Source organism: Orcinus orca, chromosome 10 (genome assembly GCF_937001465.1).
Source record: "Orcinus orca chromosome 10, mOrcOrc1.1, whole genome shotgun sequence".
Classification (NCBI taxonomy): Eukaryota; Metazoa; Chordata; class Mammalia; order Artiodactyla; family Delphinidae; genus Orcinus; species Orcinus orca.
The window spans coordinates 88357518-88372438 of record NC_064568.1 but is presented as its reverse complement, the minus strand read 5'-3'; positions in this window follow the sequence as shown (position 1 = coordinate 88372438).

Below are 14921 nucleotides of genomic sequence, written 5' to 3'. Positions count from 1 at the left end.
AGTTGATTTATTTGACTCCAAAGAGGAACGTGTTTCTCCGTAAAGTTTCTTGTGTGCTTTCTTACTGCTTCGCAGACCCATGTTTCCTGCTAAAGGGATATTGCAGTATCTAAATAACACAAAAGGCATATTTTATGTAAAAAGTCATAGTTGTCTTATTTTTCTTTCCTGTAGTGTCAGCCCCTTCCCACCTTAATTTTTGTATGCGTTCTTTTGCAAGTTTTTCTCTTTATGAAAACCTGCCCTTACTTTAGAGCAGTCAAGAAGTTCACTAAGAATGGACTTGTCTGTTTCTAAATATTTACAAAAATTCATTCGTTGCCATTTTTGGTCTGAGGGTTTAGAATTAAACCTGCTGATTGATTTCTGTCAAGTAGCTGAATAAATAGCTCAAATGATGTTAAATGCTCCATGATATTTTTAGTACCTGAAACTAATAAACAAATTTGCCATCCTTTCTAAACGACTCTAATTTTTAATACTAAGTAACATCAAGTTGGATTTCATTCCTAGTTAGGAACTGAGCTTGTATGTTCTTTATATTTTCTTTTGGTCATCTATTTTTAAGTTTGGAATAATATTATTTTTTTCTTCTGTCCTTAATGATGCAAAAATATTTAAAATAATTCACATAACTTGAAAGGTGTCTACTGCAGGATATAGTAGGGAATATTAAAGAGCAAAAGAAATTAAGAGGTTTAAAAATCTGAATAAATGGATCACAAGGATGTTTCAACTTACATTAGTAATGAATTGTCTTTTTATTGTTATTATTTTTTGATTGAAGTACAGTTGACTTACAAAATTAGTTTTAGGTGTACAACATAGTTGATTAGACATTTTTTAAGTTATGCTCCATACAAAGTTATTATAATATTATTGGCTATATTCCCTGTGCTGTACATTACGTCCCTGTGACTTATTTATTTTATAACTGACATAAATAATATTCTGAGTTTGTACCTCTGAATCCCCTTCACCTATTTTGCTCATCCCCCCCACCCCCTCCCCTCTGGTAACCACTAGTTTATTCTCTGTATCTGTGAGTCTTTCTGTTTTGCTATATTTGTTCTGTATGTTTTCACTTATATGTGGAGTGATGGTCTTTAATAAAGTGAAATCTGCAAATGACTAAAGGCATAGTGTTCATGGATTTAAAAATTCCAAAACTTGGACTAAAAGGTCAGATAGGAAGTTGAATCTGGAATATGCTTATTGTAATACATTAGCATGCTAAGTGACACACCCACTTATGCCATGACAGTTCTGAGGCCAACCATAAAAGGCCAAAAGGGGGCGATGGCGCAGTTCCTGGAAATCTCTGCCCCTTCTCCAAAATAGTTGGAATAATCCTCCCACTCCTTAGCCTATGAAATTACCCAGCCCAGAAAAACTAACCACCCCATATTTTGGGGCCTCTTGTCTTCTGAGATGGCCTACACTCTGTGGAGTGTGTTTCTCTCTAAATAAATCCATTTCTTACCTAAAAAAAAAAAAAATCGCATAGGCTATGTATCGTGTTTTTTTGTTTGTTTTGGCTGTGACCCCAGGCTTGCGGAATCTTAGTTCCCTGACCAGGGATTGAACCCGCGCCCCCTGCATTGGAAGTGCGGCCTCCTAACCACTGGACCCAGGGAATTCCTAGGATATGTGTTTTTTATTTGTTTGTTTTTTAAATTTTTATTGGAGTATAGTTGATTTACAATGTTGTGTTTCAGGTGTACAGCAAAGTGAATCAGTTATACATATACATATATCCACTATTTTTTTAGATTCTTTTCCCATATAGACCATTACAGAGTATTGAGTAGAGTTCCCTGTGTCGTTTTTGATATAAAATATCAGAAAATGTAAAGGGTGCATTGGAGACAAGATGAATCACAATGGGGCTTTCTTGAATTACACTGTTTTCAGGATAAGCAAAAGTAATGATTTGATTACATCCTATTATTTACATTAACCCCATTTGTATTAAGACATACAGTTTTTCCTCCCAAGTTCAATGCTTATCTCTTTGCTAGGGCTTTGCAAATCATCAGCTTCCCTAAATAACTCCAGAACCAAAGTTCTTAATCTGTCAACAGTGTCTTGAGGGCATTTGCTCCTTAAATAAGAAAGCAATAGTGTAAGCGTTTGGAAATTTCCCCTGTAATTCCTTTTTTCTTTTTCTTTTTTTCACTGACAGGATATTCATATCCTCTGATCTAGTTCCGTGAATTCTTTGTGTTAGCTCATTCTATGAGTTTCTTATCACATGTTCGTTTTGAACCATCTGTACCTTCGGACAAGTTTTAATGCCTGATATAAGACAATGCCAGATCCAAGGATGATGTGTCTAGAGACTTCACAGATTCTCTTCTTGAGATTACATTTTTTCAGGTAGAAGTGTCAAATATTTGGCTGTATGCTAATGCTAAGTGGGGTGGATAATAACTTACCTCATGAAAGTTTCTTCGTATTTCGATATGTGTGTGTGTGTGTTTGTATGTATGTGTGTATTCCTTGTCTAATGGGAAGTGGATCTGAAGCATGCCCACTTCCAGTGAGAGCGGGAGAGAGAGATTATCTAATAGGAAATGGGACTCTGAGCCATGTCTTCTTCCAGGGATAATTTTAAATTTTATAATTAGCATGGGCACCACCAAGCAGAACAGAAACCTATAGCAATAGACCAGGGTCCTTGAGGCTCCCTGAACTGACAGACTTCAGTTCTTTAATTGTTCCATTGTGGTGAGACAATGGGGGTCCCAGAGGAGGGGCTGAAACCTTCAAGAGGAGTCAGGACGTGTGGGAAGACACGGCAACAAATCCGTGCTGATCTCAAGAGAAGTATTTTTATATTGTAATAACTCAATAGAGCCGTGCATGTGTTGATGTGCTATCACCCCTGCCTTTCTCCACTGTACATCTTTTTCAATATATTGAAAGAATTCGGATTGGGAAATAGGGTTGGTTCTTCACAGGAAATAATATCCTCCAGTTTCAGTCTGCACCCCCCATCATCCTCTAATACATTTTTCTATTAAAATTTGTCTCCAGTATCTTAGCTGTGACCTGTCTCTATCTTTTTGTCTTATTCACTAAATGCAACACATCTTGCTAGTGTAATATATGCTTTGATATTCAGGGATTAACTGAAGTGACAATTGTTTGCAAAGCTTTTTTTTTTAATCATTTGGGGTTGAAATATAAATAAGAATGAACTCTTTGATGGAATACTCTATTGACCCAAAGAAATATATATGTATATATATATACACACATTTATATATGTATATATTTATATACACACATATATTTATATACTTATATAAAGTATGTTTATCTGTATATACATACTTTATACTCTCTCCCTATCTCTATGTAAATAGATGATAGGTAGATATGTACTAGTGTATATACTAGTATATATATTATATATATATTTTTTTAAACTACAAGGGGGAAGTAAAGGTACAAGGTGCTGATGAGGATTTCTGAGATAAGGATACCACACAATCTTGACTCTCCCTAATTCTAATAAAATGAGCAACAAAATAAGCTTTAAAAAAAACTAGCAAAATTGCATGTCAGTCAAAGATGGAAGTAAGTATGAGCATGTTAATTTTTCCATGGTTCAGTGCGGGGAATCAATAGATATCGTCAAGGTGATTTTTTAAAAAAAAGGTGTCAACAGATGGTGCAGAGTTATCATCACAACCACTGGAAAATGGAGAACAGATTATAAACCTTTTAGCTTCTCAGAAGAAAGGAAATATCACACAAACACAAGCACACACTAAATGTATTTTCCGCTTATCAAAAGATAGAAAACAAAGGAAATGTAAGCAACAAAAAATATAAAATTAGAGATCAGAATAGAATCAAACACATTATGGGATAAGTTTACTCATTAAAGAAAAAGACTTAATTTCTTTAAAAGTGGCAAATCCCAATAGATGGTATTTCCAAACCAAAATAAGTGATATATCCAAAACAGTTGTTTTCAAAGGACAAAGAGTTAGCGGTTGATTTTGAGCTCCCCCCCCCCACCCAAGAGGACATTTGCCAATGTCCGAAGACATTTCTTTTTTTTTTTTTTAATTTTTATTTATTTATTTATTTATTTTTGGCTGTGTTGGGTCTTTGTTTCTGTGTGAGGGCTTTCTCTAGTTGCGGCGAGCGGGAGCCACTCTTCATCGCGGTGCGCGGGCCTCTCACTATCGCGGCCTCTCTTGTTGCGGAGTACAGGCTTCAGACCCGCAAGCTCAGTAGTTGTGGCTCACGGGCCCAGTTGCTCCGTGGCATGTGGGATCTTCCCAGACCAGGGCTCGAACCCGTGTCCCCTGCATTGGCAGGCAGATTCTCAACCACTGCGCCACTAGGGAAGCCCCTGAAGACATTTCTGATTGTCATAACTGAAGATGGCAGTGCTCCTGGCATGCTCTACTGGGTAGAGGACAGAGTTGCTGCTAAATAACCTACAACACACGAAAAGCCCCCAAACCAAACTGGTATGGCATCCAAAATGTCAGTAGCTCCAATGTTGAGAAACCTGATGTCGAGATCTAAAATGAAGTGGCTAAGTAAAGTTAAAGTGTAAGTATAAAAAAACCCACAGCAAGCAAATTATTTAAAATTGCTGGACAGCGTTCCCTGGGCTATACAGTAGGTCCTGGTTGGTTATCTCTTTTAAATATAGCAGTGTGTACATGTCAATCCCAAACTCCTTATTCTTTTATTGTAGCCTGTTAATTCTTTATATAAACTTCTGTTTAATCCACAAAAAAAAATAAAATTGCTGGATTAGTAAAATTACTAATAGGCAAGTTTAAATGTAAGGCAAAAAGTGTTAAAGCAAAGGGCCATCCTTTGTGATATTGTTATATGCAGTCAACAGTGGAGACAAGGCTATCAACAATCTTTATGCATTTAATAATAGGATCCAAAACAGAAAGCATATACTAAGAAAATGCGAGGGGAAATTAACAAAGACTTAGGAGTAGGAGTTGATATGTATGTCTGTATTTCAAACACCCCTGAAACATCTACAATAAATGACATTATACTTGGCCATAATGAAAATGTAACAATTTCCTAAAAGAACACAGGGCAATAAGAATATATAAGTAGGGGGCTTCCATGGTGGCGCAGTGGTTGAGAGTCCACCTGCTGATGCAGGGGACACGGGTTTGTGCCCTGGTCCGGGAAGATCCCACATGCCGCGGAGCAGCTGGGCCCGTGAGCCATGGCCGCTGAGCCTGTGCGTCTGGAGCCAGTGCTTCGCAACGGGAGAGGCCGCAACAGTGAGAGGCCCGCGTACCGCAAAAAAAAAAAAAAAAAAAGAACATATAAGTAGTTCAGTTTGTTTTGTTTTATTTTCCCTTACTAGTCACCAGTGATTATTTAACTGCTGAATCTAAATAACTCCCTGAGTCCTTTGCAATGTCAAACCTTTTTTCTGGCATTCAACCCTCATTCTCCCCAGTGGCTGTCATATTCAGTGTCAGGATTTTACCTGTCATATCCATAAAGATGATCCAAACTCTATTTTTCTCTCCCTGACTCACTTCTGAGCTGTCATCTACTTGCTAGACATTTCAACCTATATGTCTTCAACCAAGATATGCTGACTTATTAAAAGAAAATCTTTAACTACTCATCTTTTCTCTTAACCTACTCTCTTCTCAGTCACCCACACTTAACCTCTCAGAGCTGTGTTTCTTTCCTTTTCTTTTGTCTCCCTTGACTCACACTCAACCAGTTGGTATGGTATGTTGCAATTATTCTGCCTCTCTAACATCCATAAAATTTTCTTTTCTCCTCTCTCTAGGTTATCTTGACCTGAATATTTATAATAGCTTCTCTTCCATTTTCTCCTGATTATGTCCATTTCAGTTTCAATCTGTTTATCCATTAGGAAGATTAATCATCCTGAAGGGCAACTTCTGAGCAATCTCTAATTTGTCTAAATCATAGTATTTGAGATCAGAGGAACCACAGAGTAAATCTAACCAAGTACCTCATTTTACAGGTGAAGAAAATGTGTTGAACATGTGTAATTATTGACAGAACTGGCACTGGAACTCCAGATTTTTTTGTCATACCGTTAATATTTCTTTTTGCTTTCTATAATCACACTTGTACCCACTGAGCTTCTTATGCAGCTGATGGTGAGTCTTGGTGAGGAGGTATGGATGTGACCTTGAAGACAAATTGAGAAACACATTACTTCAAGGAAAAATGCCACAGTAATTGGGTTCCCAAAGAGAGAGGTGAGGGAAGTAGCATGTTTCAAACGCTTTGGAGCCTTTAAGGAAACGTTGCCACTGCCAAAGAGAACTTAAGTATGATTCTAAATTATGTTATAAAACAATACATTTGTTGAAATACTTCTTGATGAGTTATGTAGATAAGCGATGAAGAGCTATTAATTTTATTTCTTCTTCAAATTGGTCTTTGGTTTATCTGCCATTTTGGTCTCTAAGAATTCTTTTACTAATATGTGTCTTGCATATGTCATAAAATCTTCATTTAACTTTTTCACTTGTCCATTGTACATCATTAGTAGAATGAAAGTCAAAGAATTCTTGTAGATTAAAAAAAAATAAAAGGTTATCTGTCGACCACTGAGAGAAGCAATATTATTATTACCTTTAGAGGTGATGTGGCATTTGAATGTTCTCTCTTTTACAGGCCATTTTGTATTCAGACCTTATAAATTAACTTAATAGATGAGAGATAGGGTATTTCTTCCAGGGCATTCATTTCATAGAGAAATAAAGAAAATGAATGTAAGTTTCTGTTAATAACTGCAGAATAAGATCTAGACAGTACTTTTAGCTGCACCTGAAAATAGGTATAATGTCCATTTGGATAAATAGAAAATCATACACGTGTATATTGGAAACAGCTACGAAACTGTGAGAACGTTTTCAAGTTCGGTTTATATAAAGCTTTCTCATTAAGGTCACATCAAGTATATAGGAGCACATATTTTATCATTTAAGAACATTTTTGAAGATAAGTCTGTGAAATAACTATGTCTTCCAAACTCCTGTCTACATAAATGAAGTTTAGAAACTGAAGTAATATTCATATGATTCAATCTAAAGAGAACTTTAAGCTCAAATATCAAGACAGAAGGTTTGTTCCTGCTATTTTTTCAAGCAGTTTCAACAAGTACAGTTGTCCCTTGGTTTATCCAGGGGGCATTGGTTCCAGGACCCCATTGGATACAAGATCCACAGATGCTGAAGTCCCTATATAAAATGGTGTTGTGATATAATTGACCCTCCAAATCTGCAGGTTCTGCATCCCCAAATATGGAGAGCTGACTAAATTTGTTGCATTTGCTTGTCCAGAACTGTATCTTATTTTCATTCAGAAGCTTTTAAATTTTTGTTTGCACATGAGCAAATTAGATAGTTAAAAACAGCCAATCAAATTGTTCAGTAGGCTTTGTAGACTCTAAGCAACTGTTAGTGAAATCATTAATAATTTTTACTTTTCAAATATCTTGATGACCTAAACAATGATGATTAAAAGAGTGAAACCTGTTTTTTTTAGTGGTCTGGTCAGAATCCTATAACATGCACACTGATGGGTAGATTTTATCAATGTTACTTGAATATTGTAACTTTAAAAATTCAGTAAGTCACTTTTACTCACTGTATTTAGGGGGCGAGCCATAGACGTGTATGTGTGTCTGTTCTGAATTACTCAGATAATTGTCATCATCTCACCATGTACCACAAAAATATATTACATGCAAAATGTATTTTAATTCCTTATCAGTGTTTTAAAGTTTTTAGAAAAATGTATCTTTAAAAAATTATGTGTAGCTTTCCCATTATATGAAGTATTTCTAGCAATACAACTCAAAATAAAAATTCCATAAAAATGGTGCCATTGGAGCTTTCAGTGACTCCGCAGAAAAGTCAAGGGTATGAAAGTAGAAATAAGGCAGCTTTTGATGGATTTAAAATTTTTATATAACATATATGTAAAATTAAAGGTGAAAACTTAGGTCTAGATAGCATCTTATCATCCAGGCCCATTTCCACAGATAAGCACTGCTTCCTTCAAAGGTTAATTAAATTATAAATGCACACCTGCAGAATATTTGCGTATTTAAAAAAGTCATTAAAAATGGAATATAACTTCCTGTTTGGCCAATTCCTTAATGACTATATTTGCATTTAATGATAGCAGCCCACCTTTAGAGCTTTCTTGCTCATTTTCTCTGCCTTTATCCTAAGCAGCCAGCTTTCCAAGGTTAAGACCAAAGGCTTTGTGAAAATGTCATGGGTTTTTCCTTGTCCAGAAAAAACCCCCAAAACCTCAAAAGTCTTTTCTTGTCGTTTACTTCAGTGTCATCCCAAGCATAGGAAACTTTATCATCCCAAACATAAACCCCCCAAAAATTTTTTTTGTAATGTTATGAAAGACTTTATTATATATATTCTCCCTTTTGACTGACACATTTTAGCACAGTTCATAAAAAATGACATTAAAACTGTTTTACTTTCATTACAATCCCAAATTACAAGTTTACATCTTAAGCCTTATTTTTTAGAAAGGGTTATTTCATAGCAAACTCCAAGACTTAGGATGAAAAAATGCTTATTCCGTGGATCAAATTGTATGTGATTGTTAAGAAATTATATAGACTTATGCATAAATCATTGACTATGAAAAAGGAGTTTTGAATTACACTGCTGACTCCTTTACTAGCTTACTGAGGCTGTACCTATATGATTGTGATAAAATAGTTACTTTAGTACCAAATTTAAGGAATGCGATTTGTCATGGTTTATGATAGTTCCTGATTCTTGCCAGCAACTTCCAGTTATATCCAGTTCTGCCCAGGCATCATGAAATAAGATAGGTCAGGTAACTCATTTGGAACAGTGACCTCTCTGCACAGGACTGATTTCATGATATGCCGAATAATGTTAAGAATATTCTTTGAGTCTTTCATAAAAGATGAATAGTTCTGATTATCTATTGTTGCACACACACACACACCCCCCAATTTAGTGGCTTTCAACACAGTTTCTTATTTCGGATGGTTCTTGCTTAGGGTCTTTTGTGCAGGTTGCAGGCAGGTGGTAGCTGGGGTTCAGGCATCTCAAAAGCTTCCTCACTCAGATATCTGCTGGTTAATGTTGGCTGTCTGCAGGGACCTCAGCTGGGGCTGTCCAGCAAAACACCTTCTCATGGGCTCTTCGTGTGGTCTGGGCTTCTTTACAGCATGGAGGCTGGGTTCCAAGGGCTACCATCCCAAGCCTGAGAAGTTATGCAGCATCACTTTCTTCATGGTCACCAGCATGCACGAATTCAAGGGGACAGACTAGATCCCGTCTATCAATAGGAAGGGTGTCAACAGTTCACTGTAAGAAAAGTGTGTGGAATGGAAAATTCTGTCATATCCATCTTGGAAAACATAATCTGCAGTAATCATTATACTTTAGTGCTGATATTATCTTTATTCCATAAATTATTGTGCAAAGGATCTTAGATATCTACCATCTAATTAATAGTTTTATACAACCAGCAGCATATTTCCCCATATTCTACTCAGGGGTTGCCAGACAATGAAGATTCTTCCTTTGTTCCCCCAAACTGTTTCTGTAGCTCTTTCTTATAACCTGAGATACAAGTCATGAAAAGGAAAGAATATCAGAAATATTTTTTTGGTCTTTCCAGACTAGATCAGGGGTTGGAAAACTTTTTCTTAAAGAGCTTGAGAGTAAATGTTTTTGACTTTGCTAGCCAAGAGGCAATATCAAGGATGCTATTATGTAGGTACTTATAAAATGATATTAAAATGTAAAATTCTTAGCTCATGAGCTGTACAAAAACAGCTTGCTCTGCTGGAGTTGGTATGTAAGCTATAGTTTGTCAACTTCTGGCCTAGATCATTTGTACCACTGTACAAATCAAATTTTGAAAACCCAGTGAATTACTTTTCATTTGGTTTTAGGGATGTGTAGATGCTGAAAACCTGACTTTACATCTACACTGGTCACTGCAAATATTCTGCCTAATGCTTTCAATTTTAATTGCTAAGAATTACTGTAACAGTAGTTTGATGTTTGATGACAAGTTTTCATAAAACTTGTTTGATGTTTGATGACAAGTTTTCATAAAACTTGTCAATCAGTTTAAGTTATAAAACTAGTGTGAAAGTGAATCCTAGCTATCCAGAACAGAAAAATAAAGAAGAGAAAAAAAAGTGATGTTCAGAAAATGCAGTTCTTTTTCTTTTTTCTTTCCTTTTTTGAATGGACCTTAGTTAGATACAAAGGTGGATTATTCATTCTCTTCATTTCATGGTACATCATCGTTATTGTTCAATGCATAGCTACTCCCTTTATTTTTTCATCTCTCTACCTATCCATCCATCCATCTTTTTTTATCCTCTTCTGCACTCCCTTCTTTTCCTTTCCCCAGAAACAACCATTCTGACATGTTTATATGAATTACTTTGTATGTGTTCCTGTAAGATGTGCAGTGTTGTTGAGTTAGCACACATTTTAATTTACCTAAAAGATACGGTCTTAGAGATTTCAGTCTGATCTTTGTCTTGGTTTTTATTTACTCAGTTATGTTTAGAAGATGCATTCATCTTACTATGTGTACATCTAGTCTGTTGTTTCTAACTCTTTTATAATACATCATTGAATGCTTCCATGTTTGACTTATCTGCTTTTCCAGATTACATCTACTCCCTCTCCCACTATAAACAATACCATGATAAATATTTGCCTTTACATTCCTTTATGTGAACTAGTGATAGGAAATTCTTTTCACAATTGAATTGAAATTAGGAATCTAATTACTGTTGTAAGTCAGTGCTTTACAGATCCCTTTGAGCTAAATATTATAATTTCTGTTCTGTCATACAACACAGTTGTAACACACACTCAATATATTGAAAAGAAACAGTGTAAACAAAATTTCATTAAGAATTGTAATGCCAATTCTTGGTGGCCAAGATGGCAGAGTAGGAGGATCCTGAGCTCACCTCCTCCCTGGGGGAACACCAAAATTACAACTATTTATAGAGCAGCTATATATGAGAATGACCTGAAGACTAGCAGAAAAAAAATTTTTTTTTTACAACTAAAGATACAAAGAAGGAACTGCAACAAGAAGGGTAGGAGGGACAGACTGTGGTATAGTCAAGACTTACAGCCCTGGGTAGGTGACCCACAAGTGGGAGGATAAGCACAATTGCAGAGGTCCTCCCCAAGGAGTGAGGGGTATGAGCCCCACATTCATCTCCCCAGCTCAGCGGTCATGTACTGGCAAGACAAGCCCCAGAATGGCTTTGAAGGTCAGCAGGGCTTGCATATGGGAGAGCCAGAGGGCTGTAGGAAACAGAGGCTCCACTCTCAAAGGGCATGCAGACAATCTCACATACTCCGAGACCTAGCATGGAGGAAATCATATGAAAGGAGCCTGGGTCAGACCCACTTGCTGGTCTTGGAAACCTCCTGGAGAAGCAGGAGGCAATTGAGACTCCTCCTGGGTATGGAGATGCTGACAGCAGCCGTTTGGGGGAGCTTGTTCTACCATGAGGACACTGGTGATGGCAGGCACCATTGTGGAATCCTCTCTTTAGCCTATTAGTGCTGAGGGCTTACCCACTCACCAGCAGGGTGGGGCCAGTCCTGGGACCCCCTCTACGCTGCAGCCAGTAACCCCAGGTATGTATGGTGAGAGATGGTAACTAGACTTATTGTGATCATTTTGTAATGTGTAAAAATAATGAATCATTATATTGTACACCTGAAACTAATATAATTGTAATATAATTATAATATAATTGTAAGTCAATTATACTTCAATTAAAATAAAGTGCAATGCCAATGATTATTCTATTGGAACTAAATTTATTCACTACCTTAGATTTGATTGAGGTGATAGTCACTCTCTTGAAAATGAGTTATTATGGTATTTGAGTTCTCTTAATATTTTAGTAGTTGCTCTAGAGATTATAATATATACCTATAACTTTTTACAACTAGGTAGATTAATAATGTTTTATTCCACATAAAATATAGAAACCTTAAAACCATATAGGTCCATTTCTTCCCTCTCCGTCTTTTATGCAATAGTTGTCATATGTGTTATATGTACATACATCTTATAACTCAAAACAGTGTTACATTTTTTGCTTTAAATAGTTATATGTGTTACATAGAAATCAAGAGAGTAAATATTATTATATATTTATTTAGAAACTTAACATTTCTGGTGTTCTCCCTTGCTCCCTAGAGGTCCAGTTTTACTTCTGGTATTGTTTTCCATTAGATTGAGAAACTTTCTTTAGCATTTCTTATATTACAGGTTTGCTCATGAAAAATCCTCTCATTTAAAAAATCTAAAATGTCTCTCTATTGCCTTTATTTTTGAGGAATAGCCTTGCTTAATATGAAGTTCTTAGTTTATATTTTTTTCTCTTCAGCACTTTGAATATGTCATTCAAATGTCTTCTGGCATTCGTATTTTTAGATGAGAAGTCATTTGTTAACTAATCACTGTTCCCCTACATTTAATGCATTTTTTTTTCAGGGATTTTTCTATTTTTGGTTTAAAATAGTTTGACTATAATGTGCTTAGATATGATAGTCTTTGAATTTGTACTGCTTGTGTTTCATTCAGATTCTTGTATCCTTATTATTTTCACTGATTTGAAAACATTTTGGTTGTCATTTATTCAAGTACTTTTGCCCCATATTCTCTCCTGAGACACCAGTTAAATGTAAATTGGACCTTTTAAAATTATGCCATAGGTACCTGAGGCTCTGTTTATTTTAGTTTTTCCTTGTTCTTCAGATTAGATAATTTCTATTATTCTACCTTCAAGTTCACCGACTCTTTATTTTGTCATCTTCATTCTGTGATTTTTAAAAAAAATATTTAGATATTGTAATTTTCTGGAATTTTTGTTTGGTTGTTTTTCTTTCAGTTTCTCTGCTGCGATTCCTACCTTTTCATTTATTATGAACATACTTATTTTCATATCATTGATCATAGTTACAAGAATTGTTTGTTTTTTTGTTTTTGTTTTTTTTTTTTAACACAAGAATTGTTTTAAAATTCTTGTTTGCTCAGATACCTCAGTCATCTCAAGATTGAACTCTGCTAATTGTCTTTTGAAAAGATGATCAGTGGCATTTTCCTGTTTCCTCATATGTCAAGTAATTTTGTATTGCACTCTTGTCATTGTAAATGACATATTGTGTTTGGATTTTGTTATAATCTATTGAAGAGAATTGTTTTTTGTTTGTTTTAGCTGGCGAGTAATTTAACAAGATTCAAACTTCAAACTCCAGTTCTTGGGTGGCAATTGAAACCTTTGATCAGTTCTTTAATCCTTAGCTGTGCTGCGTGGAGTCTGCCACACACACACAGGTCAGCCAGAAATTTGCACAGAATTTGTACATAAAATTGGGGACTCCTCTTCTCTGGAGAAGAGAGTCTCCCCTCCCTTTCAAGTGGCTACAGTTGCCCACAGTAACTGTGGGGCTTCTAACAGAGTTTTAGCCACTCAACAGAACATTACTGCACTCTTCTCTGAGGTTAAAAGCCATACGATACAGAAAAATCATTGTCATTTTCTTCTTCTTGATATTAACAGTCCTCTAGAAATCTACTGCATTTGTTGTTCATCTTCAATGTGTTCAAGTATGGTTTCGCTTGTTTTTCTTTTTTTTCCTTTCTCCTTCTTCCTTCTTTCCTGTCTCTCCTCCTTCCTCCCTTTCCGCCTTCCTCCCTCCTTCCCTCTCTCCTTCTTCCTTGCTTCCTATCTTCCTCTCTCTCTTTCTCTTTCTCTTCTTTTCCCAGAGCTCATAATTGTTCTCAGCAGAAGGAAAAGGTATAGAAGATTCAAGTACATGTAAATTTGAGCATGATAGTAAATCCTCCTTTGAAGTTCAACAAAACACAAATCTTTTGATATCCTACACTGAAAAATATAAACAGTCCATGGTAATAAGATGAACCATGATCTGTTTTATATAAAGCAGTGTTATTGCAGTTGGCTAAAAAATAATTCACAATAGTATTTTCAAAAATGTTTACTCATTTTCCTTTTTATAAAAAGGATATCAGAGGACAAGCAAATGTCCTTTTAAGCTAAAGTATTTTCATATTCTTATTGTTTTAAATAATTTTATTTTAAATATCTCATTATAAAAATGTTTCTGAGAAGGGAATTTAAAAAATATGTCTACAAACTCTGCCATAGTCAGGTCTATCATGCTGCCATCAAATTTTAATAAAACTTGACTTACTTTTTGCCCGTGACACTGAAAAAATATATATATATTTATACACACACACATATACACACATATACACACACACACACATATATATATGTAGAACCTGACTTTAGAGTAGAAGAATAATATAGCTAGTGACCTTTGTAAGTAAGCAGAATTTAAGACTGAAGTGAGCGAGAATTTAGCCTGGACAAGGACTGATAAATGAGAGAGATTTTATCATCCTGAATAAGATCTGAAGATGATTGTTTTTCCAATTTATCAGAAGTGGTCATTTAATTAAGGATAAGGTATCAGCACTTACTAGGTTTTCTCTGCTCTTATTCAATTGTAAATGGGCATGGTATCTAAGTATAAAATGGTTATTTAAAATTAGGTGATGAAAACAAAAGAAGTAGCCCTTAAAAAGAAGAAATAAGTTGGAGAAATTTGGGAATATACCTCTCAACATACTAAGGGCTTATTGTGACAAGCACAGGGGAATCATAGCTCATATAACATAGACATGTTTATGTACATATATTTCTGTGTATGTATACATGTGTTATGCATAAATATAAATTCCTACATGATAATACTTTGGGCCTTATCAAAATTAGATTTTATAGGAGGCAGTTAAGTATAGCGGAATATCCTAAGTCC